Below are 10,843 nucleotides of genomic sequence, written 5' to 3'. Positions count from 1 at the left end.
ATACGTGGAATTTAAGAAAGAAAACACATGGAAGGGGGAAAAGAAAAAAAGGAGAGAGGGAAATAAGCCATAAGAAACTGTTAACAATAGAGAACAGAGGGTTGATGGAGGGAGGTGGGTGGGGGATTGGCTAGATGGGTGATGGGTATTAAAGAAGATTTTACATAAAGTTCTAGAATAAGCAAGTGGTGATAAGAATCTGAACAGTGGATACCTTTGGGAGGGGATTAAATAGAAAGGGGTACTGGAAATATTCTATGTCCTCTTGGTGCTCAAAGGCTACAGGGGCTATCTGTTATGGTAGGATCACAGTACCCATCCACTTCTCTCATTGCCTAAGTTCTTTATTGAGATAAAATTATTCTACCCAAAATCTATGTACCTGAATTATATTATCCACATTAGTCTTAATGAAACAATGCACTACTGTTTTTTCACTTTTCCTTGCAGTGGCTACAAGAACTGGCTATATAAAATCTGAGCCACCATTCTTCTTGACCATGGAAAAGTTTTTTTTCTGAAAATTCCAGAGGTGCCAGAAAAAATAGTGGCCATTTTTCCAGGTGAGAGAAAAATGTTAGTACCTGTATAGCTGCCAGAGTTCTGAAACTTTGAGAGTCAGGAGTTAGTTTTCAGGAACTGACCTGAAGCAGAATTGCTGTGGAAAGACATTTTATTTGCTCCAGACCAGCTGCATCTAGGATGAAAGTTCCCAAGTCAGTCCTCTTCCTGCCATTGGGATCTTGTGAGGACAAGAGCAGCCAGGATAGACTGATGGATGAGGTGATTCCGTCTGGCCAGGTGTGTGTGTGGGGGGGACGGTTAAGGGATAATTCAGACTGACAAGCAGACATGGATGGGTGTATAAATGCATGTGTGAGTAATAAACTAATAGAGTATAGAGGAAGCTCAAGCAAGAATTTAAAGTTTGTATTCCAATTGCTGAACTGAGATCTAAAAATATAAAATACTGTGTCTAGGACTCCACAATTCCACAATGGGACCTAGGAACCCATTGACAGTGCCCTATTCTTTCAGCTCTCATCCATGCAGGGCCAAGCATTGGTTTCCAGGAGGAAAGAAGTAGAACAGATTGTAAGTCATTCCACAAATATCTATTGAAAGCCTCATATGTCCTTCATATGTCCAGCATATGTCCCAGGTGCTGGGCATGCAACAAGGACAACAGACATTGAACAAATAGTTACATGAATAATTACTTAATTACAATGGTTATATGTGTCATTAAGGAGTGGTTATGTAAATCACCCAATACCCTTTTAATAAGCTCTTTTTCTCCTTACTCCACCAGAGTGGGTTTCTGTGCTGTAATTAATATCCCCAGCTAATATAAAAGTAGACATTATTAATTATACAGTATTAAGCTGCTCTTTAAATTTCACTGAAATGACATCATAAAACTGAGGTTCTTAGAAGCATGACTGAACAGGAAAAATAGGTCTGATCAAAAGCTTCTGTTCATACTTGACTATCTCTGAGTTATGACAAACACTTATCAATAAGAGAAATAATAATATTCCAAAGAAACTATTTCACAGAGCCATCACAGAGATGAATTTCTGAGCCCATCTACCAAAAATAAAAATAAAAATGTAGCAAAATAAAAAATGTACATGCATCTGAATTATTGAGTGATCTTCCTGCCTCATTTTATGTGCGTGCATGCGTGCATGCGTGCGTGTGTGTGTGTGTAAGAATCTGAAATTTTCCTGAGGGAGCCATGAGCAGGTGGTACTCCAAGACATAAATAATTCTGGAAGCTAGGGAGACACTTCAGTCTAGGCACCCCCCAACCACAGGGAAGGGGATCCAAAGAGCATTCAGGCTCAGGACTTCTAGCCTCTGCTGAGATGCTTCTAGTGACAAGTTGGCAACTGCTTTGCAAGGAAGCCACAGTACTGGGAGAAGATCTGCTTATGAGAAATACCTGTCTTGTATCAAACTGAAATCTGCCTTCTATAACTTCTACTCACTCTCCCTATATCTGCCACTGGCACCTCACAAAGAGCTTGTACATCTTCTTGTAGGACTTTTAGACATCAATTTTTTCCTTTTCTCCATCAGAATCTTTACTTTGCCAGTTCAAGCAACTCTGTTGCCTCTGCATTTCTACATAAGACCCAATCTGATGGCCTCTTCCACGGTCACAGATTGACAGTGGTGGAGTCAGAGTCTACATGATTTACTAGATGTGTAACCTGGTGCAAGTTACCTCGTCTCAGAGATAATTGCACTTATTAGAAAGGCAATATATTCCCAGTCTAGTGACTCAATTCATACCTCAATTCTATCTTTTCTAATGTGTAATTTATCTTAAATTATTTAATGTCTTTATTGAGCCATAGATGATTTAAAAGATCAGTCATTAGTGACTATGAGGATTAAATTATTTAACACGAGTAAAAACTTGGCTCTCAGTAAGTGCTAAAAAAAATTATAGTTATTTTATTGTTGTTATTCCCAGAATGTGGTAGTTCCTAACTAAATGGCTGATGGTCATGACGGAGAGGTTTGAAACCCTGAACCTGAAAAGGGGCTAAGGGGACAAAGTGCATTTTATATTCAAGCTTAAACTTTATAGTAATACAGTTTAAATGAGAAAGCACTAATTGAAAAAAACAAGTCTCTCTCATTTCTTGCAGGTTTCTTAATCAGGGAGAAAAGATGTTTTAGTAATAGCAGCAGCAATACAAAGTGAGGATGTATTTAAGGATGGATTTAGCCCTCTATAATGGTGGGTGTAGGACCTACTATGCACAGCCTTTTATTGAGTTGTCCAGGCCTCTCCGCACTTTTATCAAATAGGAAGAGACCTAGGGAAGGAAAGTAAACCTCCATGCTTCTTGGATGTGCTTGGATGTATATGTATGTGCTTCCCCATCAAGCAGCTAGAAGAGCTGACTCTGTCTTGACCATAGCAGATGACAAAATAGAAGCAGCTGTGTCTGGCCCTCAGGGGAGATCCTGAAAAGATGTTCTTTTATTTTCTATGGGAGATGCTCCCAAGAAAAATGATTAACTGTGATTTGGTTTGCACTGTAATTACTTCTGAGGACATGGCTTCTGCTATAGTGGGTATCTCTTCTGACTCAGGCATGCTCTGTCTGGCTGCGAGGAGTAGGGCAAGCTCAGGGCCCATGGGTGAACAAGGCTCAGGTATCCGGGGAAAAGACCAGAAGAGGATGTTACTTGGTTGCTGCTGCTGACAGGATGTCTTTCTTGGATCTAAGTAAACCTGTAAGATACAAGGGACATGTCTGATGTTCAGACATCACAGTTCCCCAATTTTGAAGTAAAGTTCCTTTTTCTATAGGTGAGAATCCCTAGTTTTTTCAGCCATGAAATTCTCTGGGCCAAGCTGGCCAGGAGAGCTACAGCAACCCTGAAAGTCATACCTCAGATATATTTCAGGCTTGGTTCCAGACCACTGCAAGAAAGTGAATATTGCAATACAGTGAGTCAAATGGATTTTTGGTTTCTTAGTGCATAGGAAAGTTATGTTGACACTGTACTGTGGTCTATTAAGGGTGCAGTAGCATTATGTCTAAAAAAACAATGTAAATAACTTAATTTAAAAATACTTTATTGCTAAAAATGCTAACCATTATCTGAGCTTTCAGTGAGTCATGATCACTGATCACAGATTACAATGAAAAACGTAATAATAATGAAAAAGTTTGAAATATTGAGAAAATTATCAAAATCTGACACAGAGACATGAAGTGAACACAATGCTATTGGAAAAATAGCATCAAAAGGCTTGCTTGACCCAGGGTTGTAAGAAACCTTTAATTTGTAAAAAACTCAGTATCTGCGATGCCCAATAAAGCAAATCACAATAAAAGGAGGTATGCCTGTACTGCAAAGTTAAAACCTGCCTACCAAATAATGAGGTCCAATTCCTTGAGACTGCAACCAGCATACCATACTAGACCAATTATCCAGGAAAGGCTCCACACTATCCCTGAATCACTGACATTTCATGTGCTTCACCTCCGTTCTCTCTCAACCCAGAATCTTTTGTTGTTTTTTGGATCCCTTTTGTTCATATTAAGAAACTAAACTTCAGGGCAGTGACAGAACTCCTCCAAAGGCAAACCATAGGCAAATGAGAGGTGGTGCCTGATTGTTTTTTCTTACACATCACCTTTTGTCAAAATGGCAAATATTTTGAAAATGATCTCATAAAAGCAATGGTTGAAGGAAAAAGAGACTATTTAATAAATCTCCCTTCCTTTATTATAGTTAACTTGCTGCATAGTTTTCTACTAGTTTATATTTCTCCCGTATTAGCCACTGAAGTCCCCAGGGACAGACTTTGTTCATTTATTTTCATCACCAACCACAAGACTAGGCAAATGGTTGGTAGTCAGTAGAATTTTGTAAAAAATTGAAAATTGAATAATATATGTATTTTTAAATATATAGTTTTTTACAAATATATAGAAAAATAATTGGCAGGAAATGGTTAATAAACTTAGGTTATCTCTCATACTTAAGTTTTGATGCAAAGAGTTCCAAAGTTAACCTAGGATTAACATGATGTCCACCTGTCTATAATCTAGCTATTCTATTCCTCTAAAACCCCACTTCAAAGTGAACTCCATCCTAGGCCCAACCAATCCATCTTCTTCCAGCCCAGCTGGGGCTATCCTAAGCCCCAAGGGGATGCTTCTCTTTTCAGAGGTCACTCACTCACCTGTCTCTCCTGGCTCTTCCTGACTCAGAGGCCCCAAGTGGTATTAGGAGGGCCTCAATCTTACAAATTTGACCCCAAGCTGTCAAATGTAAAGAAAACAAAGGGGTTTTTCCCAGTTTCTTGAGTATCTCACTCCACATCTTGAAAGGACTCGTTTAACTACTTTGTATAGAAATCTCCAGTTTCTCAGGTACTGAGGAACTGGCAAGGTTTTCATCTCCTCTGGAAGGGCAATCTGAGAGCAATGGGACTTGGGGGCAGTTTCCCACAGTGCCTCCAGGCCCTCATTGGGTGTTAGGCAGCCATGATGAGGTATAATGAATGGCTGCAGGAGGCAGGACCTTTGAGTGGGGAGAGAGCGTGTGTGGGTACTGGCAGGTGGTAGGCAAGTGGTAGCAGATTTGAATTTATCAAGTTCTAAAGCTATAGCAAAGGTAAACACCATGAGTCCAGGCCATGTATTGTGGTAGGTGATGCGAAGCAAGAATTATGTGGATTTGATGGATAAAAAGGACTATTACAAAAAGCTAAACAAGACCATCTGGAGAAGTAGACCATGGTTTCCAAAGTTATGATTTGAGGGCAGTTTTGTCAGTCAGGGACTCCTGATAGACCCTGGAAAGTGGGAAGTAAAGTGAGAGTATGAACCAATTCCCAGTCTTCTCTCATAGAGTATTGGTTGGTTGTCAGTCCCTTCAGGAATCAGGAGGATGTTGGAGTCTTGTCTGTTACTCGAGGCTGTGGCACATAGGCAAGGAACAGACATAGATATTGGTCATTGGAGTACAGGGCTGGAGGTGAGAGAGGAGGCACAGGCAGATCTAGAGAAGGGAGGGGTGGTCCTTTGTATTGCTGACAAGTACTATTACACTGGGTGATGTGTTTACCTTGTGTTGCCTGGGAGGGAAAACTGTACTTTTAGGGCCATAAAGTGTATGAAGAAAGAAATATTTCAGTATATGTGACAGGGAGATGAGACTCCCACTTTTGGTAGTAGAGAAATTAGGAGGCCAATACAATCAGAGATCAATACAAAAGATTTCTCATTAATTTTTTAGCATTTCAGTACATGATGCTTGAGCCTCGCTATTAGAAAAAGTGAGCAATTACCTGCTGAAGAGTTGTCCAGAGTGGTGGCAGTCTTGGTGGGCTGGGAGTGCCAGGCAGGATGAAAGTTAGCATGTGCAGTGGAGTTTTGGGTACCGAACAGGTATGTGGTGTGATCACAAAGGTTGGTGAATGCCAAGTTCTCCAATAACGGCCTGAGGAATGGACACAGCAGTTATCATGAGAAGGTGAATACATTCTAAAGGCTCCAGCAGTTCAGGAATTTTCAATGCTTACATGCAATCTATCAACTCAATGGTTGCTACAGCTGTTATTTACTCTCTGGAATTCAGTGTTTGTTTATGTGTGGTAGGATACACCTGTATTTCAGGTAGTCCCAGGAGTGCGGAGGGAAGATGGAGGAAGGGTGTTTACCTGGTAATATTCTGGGAAATTAATTGCCTGGGGAAATTCAGGTTATAATGCAAATAGGAGAGTTTCGACCCTTTAGTCATGCTGGTGTTAAAGGCAGGTGTGACCAAGTAACCCATAACAACAAGAATAGACTTGCCTGGGAGGGTCCTCTTCCTTGAAAGGAAGAGGGTCAGTCCTCCCACCTGGTGTGACAGCCAAGGCTCAAAGGGGTGGACTGAGCTGATTGTGGGTCCTGGATCTCCTAAGCCTTTTAAAATTTCTGCACCAGTTTTCCACAACACCCTATTCCTCCCCACCCACTGGCTGCCTCTCTGAGTCCCTGACCAGCCAGCAATAGTTCAGATGGGTTTCTGGAGTCTGGGGCTGAGTCACCATAGGCAGAGATGTCTCTCAGTGGATGGTGGGTAGCCATGGGGTGGGAGGTGTTATGAATGGATTGTGGGAGGCAGGGCCTCTTAATGGGAGGAGCGTGCATGTGGGGACTGACAGGTAGGTGTGTGGGGACCTAGGATGAATCACCATACGCTGGTTAATTCTTAGAGTTAAAAGCAATTTTCTGCTGAAGCCATAGTATGACACCACTTTTCTCTTGATTTATCAGTGCCTTTCTATCTCTCTGTCTTTCCCCTTCTTCCCTCTTCCCTCTCTCGTGTCCTATTGCCCGCTTGTCCCTGGAGTTGATTTCTGGAACTTGGTCCATCTTTTCTGCCCTCTCTTTGTGTCACACAGGACTATGGTTCTCTGCTGCTTTTCATTGACATAGGCTGCTTGGTGTCCTGGAAGTTTGCTTTTGTGTATCACAAAGATAACTTAAGGACTACATTGGTTTACAGAACTAATACTCAATGTATTTTGTAAGTTACAAAGTAAAATACTGTTTTTTGTGAACTTTAAATACTATTATTGATTTGATTAAAATTCTAGAAATTTTAATAATTTTTTCAAGAAGGTTTTGGAGCAATGCTTGGTCCATTTAACAACTTTAAATAAATTAATTACACACTTTAATATAAACTATAAGGCTAATCTAACATGCCAAATTTTATAAGTATTTTAAGTGTCAAATACACACATAGGGATATATAGAGAGAGACAGACACAGATAGAGAGACAGAGACAGAGAGAGAGAAAGAGAAAGAGAGAATATAGTCGCCATGCTGATAGGGATTGGCACCCAAATGGAGTGCTCCCATAACATATGCCCTCCTGCTTCAAATTGCACATTAACTAGAAATTCTCTATTATTAAAATCTGCACCTTGCTTCCTAGGTTCTAACTTCCTTCCCTATTTATTTGGATATAGGCTTTTAGTATATTTTTTCTCCTCTTTGGTTCTAAGAATATATCAGTGCCATTGCATAGTCTCATTTATACTCTTATGTAATTCCTTCAGAACCTCTTTGAAATGGAAGAATTTTAAATGAGGTAATATAAAGTAAAAGCATTTTAGTACAGTCCCCCAGTTAGAGGCCACTTTTAGGTAAACTACTTGAACAATAGAAACCTGAGTGAGGTAAAAGGGCCCACAGGGACCCCTAACCCCCTGGCTGAATACAAACAGACCCATTAGTTGACCCATCTCAGAAATATCCATAAGCCCCAGTTGACCAATGGGTTACTTACACTGGGACACAGGTGCCAAACAAGGAAAATTCCATACATTCCTATAGCTCCCCTTTAACTATAGCTGCCTCACCCTGTTTCATGGCAGACAGTCTCTCCTCCCTGTCCTGTCTGCAGCTTCCCGGCAGTGTGTTCAATAAATGTTTATCTTCTTTGTTCTGCCTTGAGTGACTTTCACCTCTGTGCCATCGGCTTCCACCTGATCAGGTTGCCCCACATTTGGTGGCCCATATGGAGAGCCTTTGTGCCCCCCCACAACCTAGCAGATACTAAGCATTTAAAAATACTAATTAATAATTATATTGCCAGGGGTGCCTGGGTGGCTCAGTCGGTTAAGGGTTTGCCTTCAGCTCAGGTCATGATCCCAAGGTCCTGGGATCAAGCCCTGCATTGGGGTCCCTGCTCAGTGGAGTACCTGCTTCTCCCTTTCCCTCTGCCTGTCACCCCTCCTGCTTGTGCTCTCTATCAAATAAATAAATAATAAAATCTTAAAAAAAATAGTAATTATATTGCCAATTAACTATTGATTCTGTTTTTATAAAAATTATAATAATCAAAATCAGACTGTTATAAATGGCAAAATATAGGTGCAGAATTGTGTGGGAATGTGGAAGAAATTAATTCCCATTGTAGTCTTCAGTAAGGCTTCATTCACCAAGTATCAAGCTGTGCCTTGAAACATGAGAAAGCTAAAAGCAGGGGCTTGACTTTCTAGAGAAAGGAGCGTGCACGGGCAAAGGCATTGGCAGTGTTTGTGTAGCCAGAGGAATAATTACAGGTTGAACTGGAAAGGCAACAAATGCAAGTCCTGAATGTCAGACTCAGGAGTCAGAAATTACATTTTTATTATTTCTGTGTTGGAATGTCATGGAGAATTTCTGAGAATAATGATGTGATTTGATGTGTGGTAGTGAGGAAGATGAACTGGAGAGAAAGAGGCCAGAATGAGTATATTAACCATTGTGCAACCTGCCATTCACAGAGTGTAAAAAAGAAGACAAATATTTTAGAGGTAAGGGCTAAAAACTGTTTTAGCAGTTTTTTACAGTTTTTTACAGTTACTTTACAAAGTAAAATACTGTTTTTTGTGAACTTTAAATAACTACTATTATTGATTTGATTAAAATTCTAGAAATTTTAATAATTTTTTCAAGAAGGTTTTGGAGCAATGCTTGGTCCATTTAACAACTTTAAATAAATTAATTACACACTTTAATATAAACTATAAGGCTAATCTAACATGCCAAATTTTATAAGTATTTTAAGTGTCAAATACACACATAGGGATATATATAGAGAGACAGACACAGATAGAGAGACAGAGACAGAGAGAGAAAGAGAAAGAGAGAATATAGTCGCCATGCCATTTTCAGGCTTTAAATTGTCTCTTAACTTCCTGGCAGTAAACCCCAAACAGAACAGTATAATTACTTAGATTTACATGGAAAAGAAGTTGATCGTGTTGAATTTTCATGAGCATTAACAGTATCATGATACCACACTCAACTTATACTTCCTTATACTGACTGCCATTTAAACCAAACCAAACCAAAAACATAACATGAAAAACAACATAGTGAAGATGGTTATCTGCAGAGTGAATACCACTTCAGTATTCAGGTTTCTTGTGGTATAACATAAATCAGGGATATTTCAACTACTTAGGAGAGCTAACTGATTGCCATGTCCTGACCCAGACAAACTTCTCTTGATATGACTTCTCTTACACAACTTTGACAGAGACTAGAAATCAGACAACTATCAGACAGTTTGAAATTGTATTCTCTGGAATTGTATATTTTTGATGGAGAGTGAGTTTAAATGAATTGGAAATTAGTGAGCCTCTGACAAAGGTGGTTTTCTCTTATGAAAATGAGGAAAACATGCTTACTTTCACACCTAGGAGATTGCCTGTCCATGCCAGGAGGTGTGTCTCTAAGGCACCTGTAGGCAAAGCCTGGATTTCTTCAACCAACATCTCCTGATCTATGTTTTATCAGGTTCTTAACTGAGTCCAGAGGATCTCACTCTGTAAAGCACAGCAGACTTGATTTTGGATTGGGAAACTTTCAAGGCAGACACTCTCCCTCCATTGCCTAGCCATGGTAAAAGCAGAGCAGTACTTCCTTGGGTGATCTGATCCTGAGCAGGAACTCTTATTCTTGGTAGCAAGATATTATTGTGGGGTTTTAAAAATGTAGACTACTTTAGAGAGCCAAATGGACTCCAGATCACTAATAACCATCTTCATATATGGAGTAATTTAAGCAAACTGAAATTTAGAGAGTGCATGTCAAGGACAGTTTTTAAGAAATTTGGAATGTTAGTAATGAGCCAGATACCACCTATTATGACATCCTGTGGCTGTTTATAAAAATATGCCATTCTTGCATGGGAAAATATTTTATATGGAAATATACATCCAGTTCATTTTAGAGTGATTTTAAATGTTTTAGATATAACTCAAAAAGGTTTGAGAGGGTTTTTCCTAAACTCAGCCTTACATTCACCACCCATGAATACTACTCTGTACACCCCAATTCTTGAGGAGGTGCCAAAGTGCAAACTTTCTATGAGTCAAATAAAATAACCAGGATTCTTTATAAGAGGCCAATGCTCTTATCATAGCTGATTACTGACCTAGACAGAGTGGCTACATGGATGCTGGGAATTGCTTGTAGCAGATTTTTCCAGAATGTGGCAAAAGTGAAACAGATATCAAGAACAGCCAGATCTGAGGTGTGCTTGCTAACCACATGTACAATATTGTACTAATAGAGCCACACTTAAAACTAATTAAAAAGAAACTGAAATAGACACTATCATGTATTATTGGTGGGAGTGTCATTTGGCTAAAACACTTAGGAAAGTAATCTGAAGTGATAAAGACTTAAACAAAAAAGAAGTATTACCATGTTGTATTAATTTCCTACTGCTATTGTAACAAATGACTATAAACTCAGTAGCCTGAAACAAAACAAATTTATTCGGGAGTTCAGAAGTCTAAAACAGGTCACA

The sequence above is a fragment of the Mirounga angustirostris genome, unplaced genomic scaffold (genome assembly GCF_029215605.1).
Source record: "Mirounga angustirostris isolate CCGP_5_RB_7025 unplaced genomic scaffold, mMirAng1.0.hap1 SCAF_4, whole genome shotgun sequence".
NCBI lineage: Eukaryota > Metazoa > Chordata > Mammalia > Carnivora > Phocidae > Mirounga > Mirounga angustirostris.
This window is presented reverse-complemented; position numbering follows the sequence as displayed.